This window comes from Pseudophryne corroboree, chromosome 1, assembly GCF_028390025.1.
Source record: "Pseudophryne corroboree isolate aPseCor3 chromosome 1, aPseCor3.hap2, whole genome shotgun sequence".
In the NCBI taxonomy this organism is placed as follows: Eukaryota; Metazoa; Chordata; class Amphibia; order Anura; family Myobatrachidae; genus Pseudophryne; species Pseudophryne corroboree.
In genome coordinates, this window is record NC_086444.1 from 764,614,049 (window position 1) to 764,633,864 (window position 19,816).

The 19,816-nt window shown below is 37.8% G+C and overlaps 1 protein-coding gene and 2 pseudogenes across 2 annotated transcripts in view; 2 read left to right on the forward strand and 1 right to left on the reverse strand.

Moving 5' to 3' along the window:
- GRID2 (glutamate ionotropic receptor delta type subunit 2) overlaps positions 1-19,816 on the forward strand; it is a 1,619,892-nt gene that overhangs the window by 1,025,354 nt on the left and 574,722 nt on the right. The window lies entirely within an intron of this gene.
- Positions 13,200-13,317, reverse strand: LOC134944680 (5S ribosomal RNA; annotated as a pseudogene).
- Positions 15,586-15,703, forward strand: LOC134944689 (5S ribosomal RNA; annotated as a pseudogene).

The window sequence follows — 19,816 nt, forward strand, 5'->3', positions numbered from 1 at the left end:
ACATGAATGAGTATTTTTAAATTGCTCAGGGATAGAGTGTGCTATATTGCCTTGTTTGATGTTTCTTATATGCTCTCCCAATCTTGTTTTCAGAGCTCTTGACGTCTTTCCTATGTATTTTAATCCACATTGACATTCAATTAGTTAGATTACATTCGTAGTGTGGCATGTAATAAATTGTTTAATTTTATAGGTATTTCACCCATTATCACATTCAAGGTATTTGAAGTCTGGCTTTTTACTGTTTTGCAGGCCAGGCATGACCCACATCTGTGGTAGCCTTTAATTCTAATTGGATTTTTTCTTTTTCATCCAACATGCTCCTCACTACTTGGTTCTGCAAGTTGGAAGCTCTTCGATAAATACATGAAGGTCTAGAAGGGATATTCACATTGAGAATTTGATTGTTGCATAAGATTTTCCACTGTTTGTGAAATATCTTTTCTATCTCCTTATGTTGGTACCCATATTGGGTGAAGAATGACCATTTAATGCTTTTCTCTTCTTTTTCATCTATTTGTCTTTGTTTTGGCACCAGAATATTCTGTCTATAAATATGATGGAAATATCTGCCTCCAGTATTAAGAGACAGGATTTATTTGTGCCAAACCAAAGAGAAGAAAAGAATTGAATGGGCATTCCTTGCCCAATATTAGTACCAATATAGGGAAATAGAAAATATATTTCACAAGCATTGGAAAATTTTATGCAGCAATCCAATTCTCAAAGTGAATATCCCTTCTAGACCTTCATTTATTTATCGAAGAGCTCCCAACTTTCAGAACTAATTAGTGAGGAACATGCTGGATAAAAAAGAAAAAAAATCCAATTAGAACTAAAGGCTCCCACAGATGTGGATCATGCCTGGCCTACAAAATGATAAACAGCCAGACTGCCAATATCTTGTATTTGATAACAGAGGTAATACCTATAAGATTAATCAGTTTATTACATGCCACATTTACGAATGTAATCTATCTAATTGAATGTCAATGTGGATTAAAATACATTGGAAAGACATGAAGAGCTCTGAAGACAAGATTGGGAGAGCATACAGTATACGAAACATCAAAAAAGACAATTTAGCTCACTCAATCCCTGAGCATTTTAAAAATACTCATTCGTGCTCGGCTGATGCCATCACATATTTTATAGGACTTCAGAATATTAGAAGCAATTGGAAATAAAGAAATACTGAGTTGAGGCTTGCCAAAGCAGAGATGAAGTGAATATATAAATGAAGAACCCTCATACCAGAGGGTCTGAATTCTGACTTCGAAATGAAATGGTTGTTATAACCCTGTAAATCAGTTTTCACACACTGGTCCTCTTTTCTTTTGCTTTTTAAAAATGTTTCAGTATTTATTTATGTATAGTTTTATATGTCTTATGGATATTGAAAACATTTTTTGGGGAGTATATTATTTTACTGTGATCTTTTCCTATTTTTACCAATCCTATATTTTATTTGGAGTAATTTAGCCTTTTTTAGATATTTAACATAAAAGAACTTTAGTGCGCTTTTTTTTATTAAATCCCTCAGTGTGTCTATGATTTATTGACACTAAGAACTAGGGGACATGTAGTTATTAAGGAAACTAGAAATGCATCAACGGCCAGGACCAGAAGTTCAAAGCCGCAATGAGATACAAATAGGAAAGAAGTTGAGCTATGAGGGGTAGGTGTGCATGAGGAGGTATTGTCTTCCTGTTTACACGAGCCACAATAATAAGATATAAACTATTGCCCATCAACTGAGGCCACCAATGAATATTGGCAGTGACAGTGATTGGCCAGAAGTGTGGCAGTGATAAGACACTTCCCGTTTGGACAGAAGTGTGAATAAAACCAGGCCCTCCTCTGATTTGCAAAAAAACTACTATAGAGAGGAATATATTGTTCTAAAACAGAATAACACAGCAAGTAAAAAAGAAAAAAAGGTAAAACAAAGATATCAAAGAGTCCTGGTTCTGAGTCGGATGTAGCTTCTTAAACAGTCACAAATTGTAGCATACCGCACATGTGCAGAAGCCATTTTATATATTATTGTCCATTCTGAATATGATGTATCCTGGCCGAATCACGCTTTCATGAAGTGGGCGTTTCTGGGTGTTAACTGGGTTGACCATGCAATCGAGCGATACTGTTCCATCTTGGACTGTCATGGTAGCTTCATATGTGCGTAGCTATACTTCATTGCTATTCTGATTCTTACATACAGAGAAGAGAAGCCCGTTCTCTTGCACTCAGCATGGGTCGAGTGCCTATACTAATGATTGTGGAAGTGAACTGAAAAACACTTTGTGGTGTCTCTTAATCCTTTAAGCCGTATAAATTCTAACTTTAGCCCTACTGAACTCTCATTAGTATAAGGTAGTAAATCTGGTTGTGTGTCTACCTTCAAATCCAGGTAGCCAGTTATAATTGCATTATGGATATTTACTAAGTGATGAAAAGCTGAGCCCTCCATTGCTTGTCTCCTTACACATAGTATCATCTTAGGATAATAATAATAATAATAATAATAATAATAATTTTATTTATATAGCGCTCTTTCTCCAATAGGACTCAAGGCGCTTAACAGATATATAGCATAATATAGTACAGAAAATAATGAAGTACATTTTCATAAAATACAGAAGCATGAAGATACTAAAAGGGACATTATGGAAATGCTTGAGTAAACAGAAAAGTATTGAGTCTACTTTTGAAGGATTCTATAGTTGGGGCCTCTCGCACTGTGCGGGGAAGTAAGTTCCATAGAGTCGGAGCCGCATGACTAAAAGCTCGACCCCCAGATGAATTACGGTAGATTCTAGGTACTGCTAAAAGTCCTTCATCTACAGATCGCAGTAATCGAATGGGGCAGTATGGGAGCAGAAGCTGCTTCAGGTACCTTGGGCCTTGGTCATGTAATGCTTTGAAACTCAGTAAGCCAAGGATGGTAATATTTGTTACTTATCAGACCACGCACATGTGCATTAAGGTCAGACCTGTGGCATAACATAATGCACCAGCAGGAGGCTAAAGTACTACATGCTGAGAACAACGGAGGGCGGATATTTCTCTCCCCCACACTGGCAGCTACCATGTTCATACATATCGGTACTATTGCTTCCTGCTTTGCTGCTGTAAACAGATAAGCCGGAGCTGCTTTAATACATCTCCTCAATGGTGTACATCACTGAAACCTCTCCTTAGAGCTAACAAAAGCAGCTATGCTACCAGTGGAATACTCACTCTCCTTTCAGAATAAAATCTCAATAAAATTGTTATGTATTCAACTGATGTACCCTATACTAATATGTGAAATCTTTCACATAAAATAGCTGTTTCATATCGTTCATTTAAACCTTTAAGATAAAGTGTTTGTAGTTTAAAAATTCAATACATTTCTCATTGTGCAAGCTTTTTCTTTAGGTCAGCCCCTTTTCTCTCTCAATTTTACATGTTCAATAGCCTTAAATGATAAATGTTCCAAGTCTGCTTTGCAGTGATAAAGAAAGTGTTTTGGAACATAATGATTATTCATCCAGTTCTTAGTACTACTAACATGTTCTGGAATTCTATGTTTTAGCTGACTCTTGGTTTTGCCTACACACTTCAATCCATGTGTAAACTCAAACAGATAACTCATGTGCTTGTACATTGCAAAGATGTCTTATTGATGAAAATTTCAATATTTCTAATAAAGGTTCTGTACATCCCCCTGCCAAATTCATAGATGTTGCATTGATTACTGTACACTTTAACCAACTCATCAGTATCTTGTTAGGCAACCAACAAGATCCCTGTTTCTGCTTGGACCTTAGACAGCTATAGATGGCATTTCTTTCAGAGTTTTTGGTTTTGCAAGTAATTACAGTATCCTTGGTTTCTCAGGAAGGTTGTAGATCATAGGGTCGACCACATTTAGGTTGACAGTGTCTAGGTCGACGACTATTGGTAGACAGTAAGTAGGTCAACATTCTTTCTAGTCAACATGGTCTGTAGGTTGACATGTACAAGGTCGACATGACAGAAGGTCGACATGTGTTTATTTTATTTCTTTTTGTGTCATTTTCTCTGTACAGTGAACGGGAACCCCAGTTAGTGCATCGTGTCCCCTCGCATGGCTCGCTTCGCTCGCCATGCTTTGGGCAAGCGGTTACCATTCCCAATTGTAGTCCACGTGGATCATAAAGCATGAAAAAGTTTAAAAAAATGAAACATTTGAAAAAGTCATGTCAACCTTCTGCCAAGTCGACCTAGTACATGTCAACCTAGAGATCATGTCGACCTATAAACCATGTCGACCTACTTACTGTTGACCAATAGTCGACCTAAGTGTGGTCGACCTAGAGACCATATACCCTCAGGAATAGAAGTGCAGAAAATATAGTCCATTAATAAAATACTCTAGGCATCATGTACCATTTTATTAATTCACATCTATATCCTCTAAGTAACCGGCATTTTTGCGACTTGTTGTGGAGAATGGATTTTTGTTTTTTGTACCTAATTTTCATGAAAGTCTCTTAAAAAGGTTATTTTTCTGCATGTGTCTTTTCCTAAATCTTATAAGTAGCTATTGAAATAACTCAGCAATACTGTAATTTAATTAAATTCTAATTAACTGGAAACTGTTAATGTCACGTTTACACCTATTAAGGCATGAAGTTACATAAATATACATTTTTATACTCAATAGCTATCCACAGAATGGAATTTCACACTTTATTTGTAAATTTGACTTTGGTTGAATGTATGCGCTAAGCATAGAGCTGGGGTGGTAATTAATACTTGGGTAGGTCTAGAAAAAAATGAAGGTCAAATTTCACTAGCAAAACATACAAGATCTTCTCTCCATTTGCAGAATGAGGTGAATATTTGTGGAACAGCCATGGCCTTTTACACTTCTCTCATATCCAACTAACAATAACATTTTTTTTTTAGACAAAATGCTTTTCAACAAAACTGCAGTTCAGCAAAAAGCAGTATAAAATTATATAAGACCTAGAAAACAGATTACTACCAAGAGAAATTAAATTGCTATATAGCAAATTATGTCTGACTGCCAGCCTCAGTGTGTCTATTAATCTACAGTTAAGAAAGAATGAATATCTGGAACAAGAGAATCACTGCTGCATTACATGATGAACTAATAGTCAAGGTTCAAATACCTCTCTTTTAACAGAGGAGTTAATGATTCAATAGTCTGGGAAGGTATACTCTCATTTGAGGTATGTGCTATCAAATGTACATAGGTAAGAAATAATATCTGTTTTTGAAAGCCAATTAAAAAGTTATAGACTCAGTTCATAGACACAATGTAGAAAAAAGATTATCAAGATATTACATTTGTAACACCTAGGCATATTGAATCTTCAGATGCTTTATGGTGGGAATGAGCAGGGACAGTGCCTATATGTATCAAGGATCCTTATGTTATTTTGCAACTAACATGTAGTCAACATGCAATCAGCACACTTTCTGACCGCACCACATCTACCTAGTTGGAAAAATGTGTTGTGAAGGCACCTAGTTTAGGGTCTTTACGTTAACATGTATCTGTTTCAAAACATTGGCAGTTAGATGAAAGGGCTAATTATTTGACGCTTTCTTTGTGTTTGTTTTTCTTTTTTGAGTTTAGAAATCCGTATTGTTTGGTGTTTTCATCAATATTATTTTAGAGGTTTGCAGTGTTCCACTCAGTTAAGCGATATGATCCTTTTTTAAGCATATACTTTATGTATTGGTGTTATAAGCCTAGTAAGACAAGTGACCAATGGATCTTCATGACAGTCCATTGCAGCCTTTAGGGGGTCCCTATATTATAGTGTGGATCTTAAACACTCTGTTCCTGTGGTTAGCCAACATAAATCCCTAGCTGCATAAGTGGTCCATATAAGGACCAGTTATACAAGAGCCATCTGATACTCAGACATTAATGATAATATTGAGGTGTGTAATGTTCTCTAGTCACACTAGTAGGTCAGCTGTTACAGTCACATGAGATCTTCATCTTCAGCAACCCCTTTTCCCCTAAAAATGTGTTGTTGTTTTTTTTCCTTTTTGTATAGTCACTAATCAGTAAGAAAGTTAGGGTCAAACACAAACAGGTAGTACAGTACAATATCAGCATGAGAAGTTGAAATAAAGAAGACAATACCATTTGAGGCACAGATATTTTTAGAGCACAGGGACATGAATGCAGCTGTAGGCACACGGTTCATTCGTGACTACAAGAGGGAGTCAATTCAGTAAAATTTGCAACTAATTGCTATATTTTTTCCTATTTTAGTCAGGAACAGGAACTCTACCATTAGGCAGCTTTAGGTTGCTGGCTAGGGGGACCGGCCATGGGAGGGCACCACAGAATTCATCTAGCAAAAAACTGAAGGATGGGGGTGATTGTACACAATAAGGAGCATACAAATATATGTATGTCTGTGTGTATATGTATATATACACATACAATTAAAGGGATGTAGTTGGCATCCATGCAGACGAGATGTCAGCGTTCAGAATACCAGTGCCAGAATTCTGACACCTGTCAGAATGCCGACACCAGAATGCTGACAGCCAGCATCCTTAATGTTATTATGCTTGGGAGGGTTAGGGTTAGGCTTCAGGGAGGAAGGGTTAGGGTAAGGGGTAAGGTTAATTAATTTCATTGAAAATGTCAGTATTATTGTATAGAGGTCAGAATGATTCTGTCAGTATTCTGGCCAGCGGCATTCTGTAGCCAACCCCAATGAAATATCCCCACCAGACCCCATATACAGTATTATACAGTGTGTGTGTGTATGTATGTATATATATATATATATATATATATATTTGTTTTTGTTCTTTATCTCGGCATTCATCAAAATAAAATTATTTGGCCTCAGTTTCCAATATGATTCCTAACATGCCAGCTAGTGTGTATACATAAAGAATAGACGGCACTCAGGGACTTTTAAAGTGAAAGCATATTGTAAACAAAGGCACAACATTTAGTGACTTTGTTTACAATATTCTTTATCCCTTTAAAAGTCCTTGAGTGTTGTGCCTTTTTTCCTGTAGATGTATAATGATGCAATTCACCCCAGCCTTCCTAGTGCCCACTGCAGGTGGGGATGGTGGTGGTGGTAGGGCGGGTTTGCAGGTGGGGTGGAGCTAGACTGAAGCTTTGCCTAGGGTGCAGAGAGACCCTGCACCGACTGTGGGAAGTGGAGCAGGTAATTGCATTGGTTTAGCGAATCACACTGCATGGTTGTTGTTGTTTTTTCTAGATAGCATTCCTGTTTTGGTCCTATGCATTCCAGGCTCTTATGGGCAGTTTCTAAGTCATATAAGTTAAATTGCTTTCATTGAAGCTGGCTGCTTTAAATAGCAGTAGTGAGTTCCTCGCCTGTTACAGAATATTTTGGTTTGTAATCCCATCTCTTCTCTGTATACTGCCTGGACTGATCTTTTAGCTTGTACTCCTGATTCTACTCTGTATGCTGCCTGGTCTGACCTCTGCTTGTTAACTTGATTTTCAAATGAATACTGCTTGTACTGGCTTTCTGCCAAAGTCTTTTGCTTGTAACCTTTAACCCACATGCTGCTGCTTGCTGCACCATCTATGCTACAAGCTTCTGTAATTGGCCCTCATTCCGAGTTGTTCGCTCGGTATTTTTCATCGCATCGCAGTGAAAATCCGCGTAGTACGCATGCGCAATGTTCGCACTGCGACTGCGCCAAGTAACTTTACTATGAAGAAAGTATTTTTACTCACGGCTTTTTCTTCGCTCCGGCGATCGTAATGTGATTGACAGGAAATGGGTGTTACTGGGCGGAAACACGGCGTTTCAGGGGCGTGTGGCTGAAAACGCTACCGTTTCCGGAAAAAACGCAGGAGTGGCCGGGGAAACGGTGGGAGTGCCTGGGCGAACGCTGGGTGTGTTTGTGACGTCAACCAGGAACGACAAGCACTGAAATGATCGCACAGGCAGAGTAAGTCTGGAGCTACTCTGAAACTGCTAAGTAGTTAGTAATCGCAATATTGCGAATACATCGGTCGCAATTTTAAGAAGCTAAGATTCACTCCCAGTAGGCGTAGGCTTAGCGTGTGTAACTCTGCTAAATTCGCCTTGCGACCGATCAACTCGGAATGAGGGCCTTGTTCTTCATTGGCCTAATCTCTAACTCAGTCGCTACTTTGCTTTTCCATATTCTTGTTGCTCTCACTGACAACTTCTACTTGTTGCTTTACCAGCAACTATTATGCTGCTTTCCTGCCTAATTGAGTAGCTCATTTCTTTTTGTATGACAGTAGGCTATGTCCACATAGTTTTGTGTTCACACGGATCCTGTTCTGTGGGATGCTGCAGAACAGCATCCGGTCAGTGATGCATGGGATTTCATATAACACAGTTGCACTGTGTGAACACATACATTGAAATGTATGTGTTCACACTGAAATCCCGGCATCCTACCATCCGGCCCAATCGCAGCATGCTGCTGTTGGATCCGGTGGCGGCAGGACTGCCACACATGTGTGGTCGCTTGCATAGGAGCCCATGTGCAGTCTCCTTCCGGCCAAGTGGGTATCGCTGAATGGGACCCGTTTGGCAACTATGTGTGGCCCTACACGTACTTCCTGCATGCAATTCATATCATTTGATCATTTATGTTGTCCCCTGCCATTTCTGCATTCATCTACTGAACAGCGTCTGCTATTTATTATTGTCAGTCCCTTCTGCATCTCTCCTCTGATACTATCTCCTGCAAACCTGCTAATATTAAATTATCCTGCGTTTAAATAATGGTGACAGCTAAATACTAGAAAATACATAACATTATATGATAGTGAGAGAGTGCTACAGTATACAGTATATTAAAAAGTCTTAATTTAGGGTTATAAATAAAAACAAACACACACACATACCCACACATACATATATATGTAGTGTCAACTCAATCTGCCCACAGACTTGCCGGTGGGAGTAATCGGTCTGTTTCCACTTTTATTTAAAATTCCCCTAAAATGACCCAAATATATACTTATACAGGTTGAGTATCCCATATCCAAATATTCCGAAATACGGAATATTCCGAAATACGGACTTTTTTGAGTGAGAGTGAGATAGTGAAACCTTTGTTTTTTGATGGCTCAATGTACACAAACTTTGTTTAATACACAAAGTTATTAATAATATTGTATTAAATGACCTTCAGGCTGTGTATATAAGGTGTATATGAAAGATAAATGTATTGTGTGAATGTACACACACTTTGTTTAATGCACAAAGTTATAAAAAAATATTGGCTAAAATGACCTTCAGGCTGTGTGTATAAGGTGTATATGTAACATAAATGCATTTTGTGCTTAGATTTAGGTCCCATCACCATGATATCTCATAATGGTATGCAATTATTCCAAAATACGGAAAAATCCGATATCCAAAATACCTCTGGTCCCAAGCATTTTGGATAAGGGATACTCAACCTGTACACAATTTTTTTGTACCCCAAATTAAATTTTAGCACTTACTATACTGTACTTTGCTGGAAAAAAATGCTTTATCATTTTTTTATATTCTTAAAAAAATGCATATAACAGCCATTTCACCCAATTTATGTACCTAAAACATTATTACAATCAATAATAAACTTTTAGACAATTATCCAATGTTAGTTTAGCTTTTTTTTGTGGAGTAAAAGCAGATTTACCCATTTTTCACTTTTCACTGTCAGCAACAATTTTCATTGTAATCTTGTTTATCGCAAGTTTTATAGGCGAATTGCGAGAGCACACATATCAGTGAAAAACAAATTTTCACAGCAAAAAAAGCTGTGAATGATGTGAAAACAGCAATCCGCAATTTTGCGACTAATTGAATTCAGCCCATAATATTCTTTGATGTTTAGAGCACTCCTGCAACTGCCTTGAATTGTCATCATCATCTATTGCTTATTGACTAATAAATAATTTTCTGGTCTTAGCAATCAAACTATGCTAAAACCTAATAAAAGGAATCTGGAAAATTGTATATTGCTTTAGTTTTATGAAATTGACTTTTTTTTTTAGCATTAAAACATCATTTAAAATAATGTGTATTAATGTTTTCATATTTTTTTTAAACTGAAGTTAACTTTAGTGTTTTGTGTTGAGAATAGTAATACTATCCTAGAACACTCATTGGTGTAATTAATGTTGATAAATGTGTATTCTTTGTGGTATACACTAGATTTCAGTAGACACCACAGGAATGAGCATATGAAGTTTGCAATGCAGTGAGACTTAACCAGGGTTTCAGGTTTATTGCATTGTGCAGAAGTACCGGCATACTCTTTTTACCAATAACAGGTAGCGATGGGGAAGCTTAACATACAGCGGACGGTACATTCATGTATATGCAGCGGTATACAGGAAAACAGAGGGTCTCCCCATGTCGTACTGTGGAGATCAAAAACACAGTGACAAGATGGCACCATGTATGTGCAAAAGACATATCATGGCCATCTTGGTAAAGCATCTAATACCTCAGTAGTGTTCATTCTAGCATCCTGCACCTGTCACAACCTGTGCAGTTCCTCTTCCCTGCCTGGGGTGTCACTCTCTGCTCTGGTGCTTCTAGCACACTCTGTCCTGTTTCTGAGAGCTGAGATACAGAGCAACACCTTAGGTAGGTAAGAGGAAGTGCATGCATTGTGATAGGTGCAGGGTGCAAGAATGAACACTACCTCAGTGAAGGATATTATGGAGACAGCTCAGACGCGCACTCCATTACCAACAATTAAAGACATCAATATGCAGATATCTCTTTCTAAAGTAGAATTTGTACAGATTATTGGATTACATCTATTTTTGTTGCTTTAGCAAATCCTTAGTGAATAAACATTATTATTATTCTGCACTCTCAGGGGACAAAATTAAAATTGTTCAAGGGCTGTGCACCAAGAGCGACAATTATTTTATAATGCGTTGCATATAAAAGATGACATATGTGCTCTTGTAGAATACAATTGTGCTTGCAATGAAAACCTCATAGTATTCCCTTCTGAGATGCTCTACACATTTTGGTGTGACAAAATGCTGGTACAGTATATATAAACCATAATATAAAGATACTTGTTAATAATTTTTTCCCAAACGATACAATAATGAATCCTTATTTAGTGATTTGGGAATCTGTAGCCAAATATAGGCTTGATAGTTTCAAATCCTACATAAAACAAGTTGTGATCATCTGTTTGTATATCAAGCAATACTTTATATAATTTACCACAGCTGGTAAATATACTTTGTATTAAAATAACTGCATACTGTATTACCAAATCAGCTGTATAACGTTAGCTGACAGTGATTTGTTCCATGAAAAAGAAAGTACTGGTGAGTTTTGCTGTCAGACAATATGGAGTAAATTAACTTACTGTATTATGCAATTTAAAATTCATTAGTGTCCAAAAAGAAATAAAAAAATCATAACAGAACTTTAATTAAAAAGTTAAAAGAAAGACGATACAGAAATTCTGTTTAGAGAACATTAGAGGCAATAATGTAGAATCGTTTGCAGAAAAATAAACAGCAAATTGAAAACAAACATTAATGAGATACAGTATGATGTAATATAAAGTATTTGCTAAAAAGTTAGAGTAACTGTGTTAGAAATGAATTCTATAAATACATTATAGTATTAGTATTTGAATTTCAATTGTTAGATTTTGTTTCTGTGCAAACAAGTTTGTGCTACACAGAGGACTATACATAATTCAGCTTTATCCTGTCTCATACATATTGTTATTTGTCCTATGCTGTCAGCAGACAAGGCCACCCTCAAGAGATGCATGCTCAGTTAAATTATATGTCATCAGTGCGCTGTATAAACCATCTTATCAGCATCAGGTTCACTACCTTCAGGCAGTTCTTTATCAGAAAACATGGGCGGCCCACACAGAGCATGTCAGATCAATAAAACAGTAATTTTCTCAATCAGTTAAAGTGAATGAGTCTTTGGTTTTGGAATGCTTTCTAGAATGTCTAGATAAAAGTTGTCAACTGTATCAGTTGCAATATGTTAATAAGCATTTCAGTTTGTGCTAAATACAGTTTTAAACTCATCTGAAAACAGGTATGTGGTTGTTAGGTCAACCATAGGTCAACAGTCAATAGGTCGACCACTATTGGTTGACATGCATTAGGTAGACATGGTTCCATGGTCGACATTGACAAAAGGTTGACATGGCAAATGTCGACACAGGAAAAGGCTGACATGAGTTTTTCACTTTTTTTCACTTCTTCAAACTTTACGATCCATGTGGACTACGATTGGGAATAGTAACTTGTGCAAAGTGCAGCAGTAACAGAGCGAGGAATCTTGCCCAAAGCATGGCAAGTGAAGAGAACCATGCGAGGGGACGAGGTGCACTAATTGGGGTTCCCGATGATGTTACGGAGTAAACAACACCAAAAAAAAAGACAAAAAACTCATGTAAACCTTTTTTGTGTCAATCCTTTTCATGTCAGCCTTCAGTTCATTAGAGAAGGGTTTGGTGGAGTCTGCACAGGATCTCTCAATGAAATACTTGGTACTGTATAGATTGTAATTTTAAGCTATAGCTCTAAAATAAACCAACATATGGCCATAGAGAAAAACAAATAATTACTATTTGGCACTAGGTTGGCGGTGCTCCCAGAGATAGTTCAGTAAACTGGTCTAAGGAAAGTGTATGGTTCCTGTGTAGTACAGGAGCCAAAAGAGAAAAGAAAGACTATATGTCTTTTCTGGGGCACACTTTTATTGATAAGTAATGGTTAATCTTGTAATGGTTAAAATTTAACTTTTATTAGTAGTCCTCTAAAAAAAATGGCTGTGAGGCAAAAAGCAGGTATCAGTATTGTTAATACGCAATTGTCATAGAATGGTATCTATCCCAAAAGAAAAATAATTGGTTAGGGTTAGATGATATAAATCAAACTAAATAGCTCCGTTGCGCTAAATTATATGTATGTCTCCGATATTGAAAAGGATAAATCCTGTCAACAATATAATTTTATTGTTTTCTTCTTCCACATAATAGTAAAATGCAATTTGCTGGTAAGAATACCAATGTAGTGGAAGAAAGGAATATTCACAAATCTGATAAGCCGGGCTCCACAATTATAATTAGTAATGTATCAATAGATGACTTATCACAGAATAATACTTTGGTTCCAGGTCTTGTGTCCTGGATTTGGATATAAATACCTGCAGTACCAAGTATTCCCTGGTGGTCTCCCAACCAGGTACTGACCTGGCCCACAGTGCTTGGCTTCCAAGATCAGACGAGGTTGGGCATACTCAGTGTGGTTTGACCGCAGGTGGGTATAACCTGCTTGGATGGTGCCTGGAACCAAGTTTTTGATTCTGAGAAATCCCAATGTGTTTTGATGAAATGGCTGGTTGTTCTTAAGTCCAAACAATGGCGGTCTCTGATGTTCCCTGAAGGTTTCCACAATCCAGAGGTTTGCACGGCCCCCTGGACTAAACTTCAGAAAAATTGGAATAAATAGTCTTTTTTAATGTATTTGACCTTGAATACATGGGTGGATAGTACCAGTTGCTATTTGAAGTTAATGTGAAAACAAAATATACTACAAGGCAACAAAAAAGAAAGAAAAAAGAGAAAAAGAAAAAAGAAGAACCTGCTGCGGTCTAATTCGGTTTTAGTCTGAGATGTATACGAATATGTGTAGACTCTCAGGTTTGGCCCGCGGTACTGGGAAAAAAATGTAACTGGTATGCAGAAATTTATAAAGATAGGAGTGAGTATAGAGATAAAAAAGAAAATTTAGGGAATCAGGTCTGTGTTAATCACCACTTCTGCTTTTTTATCATCTGTCTGAACATCGAATGACAAAATGAGAGGGTGGTGAGAAACGACACTGAGACCAAAGGAAGATAGAGGGACTCTTCTACTGTCCCGTCTTGTAACAAAATGGTGCTCTGTTTACATACTGCATTGCAGAGCCACCCAGATTGTTTAGGCAGAATGAGAGGGAGTGCCAGAAATTAAATCTAAGTGAGTGTGTCAAAAAATATTGCTGGATCAGTGAGGATTGCTATACTTGTGATTAGTCATGCATTTGATCCACACTTTGAGCAAAATATAGCAATTATGTGTAGTCAATCGGATACTAGATTCACGGCTACACACTACAGTAACAAAAAGGAGGAAGTAAAAGAACACATAACGGGTAAACAATATTATTGAAAATTCAATTATTTGGGATATATCAAAAAAAGGGTCTTAATGCATCGACATGAAAAGATGTAAGTGTTCCTGTTGAAATAAATAACCACAGGATCAAAAAACCTTTTTGAGGAACCCAGTATTACTTAAGAATAAGTGTGCTCACCCTCCACCACGGACCTTCAGCAGCGGTTTCCAAAGACAAAGGGGGGTATTTTACCCCTCCATCAAACAGAAGGTTACAGGATACTTTTTTTCTGAGGCCTTACTGGACGAAATATCGGGTATACATGACCATAATAGGAATACACCAGGCAACATAGGAAGCCGCATAGAGGTCTTGGACTCATTTTTCAATGTACTTTTTCACACTTATTCTTAAGTAATACTGGGTTCCTCAAAAATGTTTTTTGATCCTGTGGTTATTTATTTCAACAGGAACACTTACATCTTTTCATGTCGATGCATTAAGACCCTTTTTTTGATATATCCCAAATAATTGAATTTTCAATAATATTGTTTACCCGTTATGTGTTCTTTTACTTCCTCCTTTTTGTAACTGTAGTGTGTAGCCGTGAATCTAGTATCCGATTGACTACACATAATTGCTATATTTTGCTCAAAGTGTGGATCAAATGCATGACTAATCACAAGTATAGCAATCCTCACTGATCCAGCAATATTTTTTGACACACTCACTTAGATTTAATTTCTGGCACTCCCTCTCATTCCGCCTAAACAATCTGGGTGGCTCTGCAATGCAGTATGTAAACAGAGCACCATTTTGTTACAAGACGGGACAGTAGAAGAGTCCCTCTACCTTCCTTCGGTCTCAGTGTCGTTTCTCACCACCCTCTCATTTTGTCATTCGATGTTCAGACATATGATAAAAAAGCAGAAGTGGTGATTAACACAGACCTGATTCCCTAAATTTTCTTTTTTATCTCTATACTCACTCCTATCTTTATAAATTTCTGCATACCAGTTACATTTTTTTCCCAGTACCGCGGGCCAAACCTGAGAGTCTACACATATTCGTATACATCTCAGACTAAAACCGAATTAGACCGCAGCAGGTTCTTCTTTTTTCTTTTTCTCTTTTTTCTTTCTTTTTTGTTGCCTTGTGGTATATTTTGTTTTCACATTAACTTCAAATAGCAACTGGTACTATCCACCCATGTATTCAAGGTCAAATACATTAAAAAAGACTATTTATTCCAATTTTTCTGAAGTTTAGTCCAGGGGGCCGTGCAAACCTCTGGATTGTGGAAACCTTCAGGGAACATCAGAGACCGCCATTGTTTGGACTTAAGAACAACCAGCCATTTCATCAAAACACATTGGGATTTCTCAGAATCAAAAACTTGGTTCCAGGCACCATCCAAGCAGGTTATACCCACCTGCGGTCAAACCACACTGAGTATGCCCAACCTCGTCTGATCTTGGAAGCCAAGCACTGTGGGCCAGGTCAGTACCTGGTTGGGAGACCACCAGGGAATACTTGGTACTGCAGGTATTTATATCCAAATCCAGGACACAAGACCTGGAACCAAAGTATTATTCTGTGATAAGTCATCTATTGATACATTACTAATTATAATTGTGGAGCCCGGCTTATCAGATTTGTGAATATTCCTTTCTTCCACTACATTGGTATTCTTACCAGCAAATTGCATTTTACTATTATGTGGAAGAAGAAAACAATAAAATTATATTGTTGACAGGATTTATCCTTTTCAATATCGGAGACATACATATAATTTAGCGCAACGGAGCTATTTAGTTTGATTTATATCATCTAACCCTAACCAATTATTTTTCTTTTGGGATAGATACCATTCTATGACAATTGCGTATTTACAATACTGATACCTGCTTTTTGCCTCACAGCCATTTTTTTTAGAGGACTACTAATAAAAGTTAAATTTTAACCATTACAAGATTAACCATTACTTATCAATAAAAGTGTGCCCCAGAAAAGACATATAGTCTTTCTTTTCTCTTTTGGCTCCTGTACTACACAGGAACCATACACTTTCCTTAGACCAGTTTACTGAACCTTCAGTTCATGTCAACCTTTTTCAGGTGTCGACATAGTGCATGTTGACCAAAAGTGATCAACCTAGTGACTGTCAACCTTGACCGGGTCGACCCAATGATCCACACCCCTGAAAACATATGTTTAATTTAAAGACTGCAGTCCCCAGTTTTCCCAATTTTGATTTGTTAAATTGATTATTGATATTGGTTTGCTCTTATGTATTAGGGGGCTAATTGAGAGTTGTACGCTAATGCAATTGCTATGATACTGCTAATGGTAGCAAGTGAAGCTGCCTCCCAGAAATGAAAACAGATGCACACCGGAGCCTACGCAACTCATTTGCAATTTGCATAAACAAATGCTGCTGTAAACATCGACTGCTCAAGTAGGTCTATGGCTACGCAGACTAGATGCAGCAGTAGTCAACCAGGTGCCATGTTTTTGTGTACAGGAGCTCGCAGCTTACATCAGAAACACACTCTGTAAACAATTCCAGTCAATCGCTTTGCAACTGAATACTTATTGTGAACGCAATCTCAAAGTTACCTTTACACATGTGCAGAGCTATTGCAGCATGTGCGCAGTCTGCCGATAATCGCTCAATTGCGAAAACATTGACATAGCGTTTAGCTCTGAATTAGGCCATAGGTCAGATCCATGTTGCTCTCCTATCATCTAATAATTTAGTTTGATCATTTTCTATATTGTCCATTCATTGAGTTGATTAAATTTATCAAACCTGTGCATTGTTTGTAAAATTTAGAAGTTAATTGTATTTTCGCAAATGGTAGTTTAGTTAATTAAAGCTTAAAAGTAACTTTAAAGTGCAACATACTTGTGGGAACTTCAACAACAGTGTTGGGAAGAACTTACCAAACAATATTTCCATTGATAAAAGAATGAGTATGTTCAGTGGTTTAAGCTCCAAATGATGGCTACAGTACATTCAAAAGTCAAAAAAGTAGGTTAAGTTTGTTAAACAAAATTATTCTAATTTTTTTTTTATCACAAATTGTTTATTTGTTCTATGCATTAATTTCATAGTACATTCAGACATTAGACTGTGTATAGATCAATAAAAACTTGGTTTTCTAAAACTTTTGGACAGTGGAGTATAGCTTTTTAATATTATATCAGTAGCTATAGCTTTTAAATTGTTGACTCATACATAATAGGGAATAAGAGGCCCTATGTACTAAGCCTTGGAGAGAGATAAAATGGACAGAAATAAAGAAGCCTATTCATGTAAAAATCAAAAAGTGAATTGTTACTTATAGCTATACATCATCAATTCAATGCGATATGTAGCTTTGATAAGTAGATATTCATTTACACTTACCCTTACGGCTATGCAATCTGGTACCCAGGGCCCGGTGGTCCTGTCTTCTCCTGTGGTCCCCTCTGTGCAGCATGAAGTCAGCTGGTGGGTCCGCTCTATGCATGCAGCTGAGGTTCCAGGAGACTGCAGAGGCTGCTGGGAGTTCAAGAGGTGGAGCTAGCACCAGATGCCGGGAAGAGCTTCCCTGCTGTTTCCGCACCGAAGTTCAGATTATGCTATCCTGAAATGGCGAATCTGAACTCCCTGGAGTAGTGGAAAGCTGAACTTTCCATCCTTTCATGTATCACACTCACCATACTAAAGTATGGTTAAGGCACAGATCGGGGAGTGCGGCTGTAGAAGTCAGAAACTTCTCCACAGTAACCTGCTCTGTGAATAGCCCAAAGCAGAGCAAAGCCCTGTTTTCCACAAAAATGGGCTTTTCTCTACTACATCAATAGACCCCAAAGTACCAAACAATCAGCTCCTGCCTGCCGTGTGACAGGCCATGTGGCAGATGTACTAACCCTTGGATAGTGATAAAGGGGAGAAAGATAAAGTAAGAGCCTCTAAGCTCTTAACTGCCATGTTAAAGACTGTGGGGCAGATGTATTAACCTGGAGAAGTGATAAAGAAGTGATAAACCAGTGATAAGCGCAAAATGATAACGCACCATCCAATCACTATGGGTTTGACAAATTACAGTTAGGAGCTGACTGGCTGGTACCTTATCTCTGTCCACTTTAACTGCATACAAAGAAAAAGTTTGCAGGTGCACAATTCAAACATTACCAATTTATTACTAATAATCATTGCAATAAAATTTTGCATTTTAAGCAAGGTTCTTTGCATAGTTATGGCCATAAGTAATGGCTTGCCCACCGCGTCCAGGTGACTTCATTAGTCGGCCAAGTCCCTAACATTTTGGGGGGTACAAATCTAGGGTGCAGGACCCCCCAAAAATGAAGCAGCTGAGTGACCCCAGGGCAACACAAAAGTGAAAAAAATATATAGTGAAAAAGTGAAAATAGGTTAGTGAGGGAGGCTGCTGAAAAGAGCAGGGGCAAATTAGTGAGAGGTAATGAAGTGGGAGATAAAGTAGTGAGAGGTAAAGTAGTGAAAAGTGATGGAAGGAAATGAATTACATTGAAACAAAACACACGATAGGGATGAAAGTAAATATGAAAATAAGTGTTAATATGTGTTGCTCCTGAGGCAAAACAGCCACAACAGTCCAGGGGGACCCACACCCCGGAAATGCACCCCCATCTGATAATCCAATATACATTTGTGCAGGACTCACCTTGCTCTGCATGCAGTCTAAGAAATGTCAGGAACCACTTTATCCTTCTCCAATGCTTAGTACATCTGCACCATAGCCTGTCACACGGCAGATGGCATATCAGTTACTTTGAGCTATTGCCCAAAACTCAGATAACAGTATTCTCATGCCAAGCTGTTTGCTAAAATGTTATGCAAAGAGGTCTATCTGATCTCTAACATGCATGCAAAGTGGGAGGAGAAGGACTTTCCAGGAACTGGAGTAAGTATGGGGTGGGACAGACAGGAGGGAGGGGAGGATGGAGTGAAGGGACTTTGTGGGACAGAGCAGGTGGGTATTGTGGGACAGAGTAGGGGTGGCAAGGTGAAACAAAACTACAGACAGAGGAGCGTGGTGCATGACAGAGCAAGGGAGGTCTAGGACAGCAGCAGGCAGTGAGAGGGGTGGGGATGAGCAGAGGATGGACGAGCAGATAGAGATGGGGCAGGACAGGACATAGCAGAAAGGTGAGCAGGCTAAGGTGACCCAGGTCTCTACTAGTATATATATATATATTATATATATATATATATATACATACACAGACACACACATACACACACAAGTTGACAAGTTTGTTGATGAAATGTTTTTCACTGCAATAGCTTGAAAGTGAAAAAAGGAATAGGCATCCAGCATTATTTGTTTAATATTTAATAGAAATCAGGCTTTGCAATAGATTTTGATTCCAAAAATATTTTAAATAATTGAACAAATGAAGATTGCACGCACAAAAATGATAGGAACCTTTACCTAATACTTTGTTGCACAATCTTTATAGGCAACCACTGCAATCTACTGATCTGTAACTCTAGATGAGACTTCTGTTCCCGTAACAAATAGTTTGGCCAACTCTTCTTAAGCAAATTGCTCCAACTGTATCTGATTTGATGGGAGCCTTCTCCAGACTGCATGTTTTAGCTTTTTCTGTAGATGTTCAATAGATTTC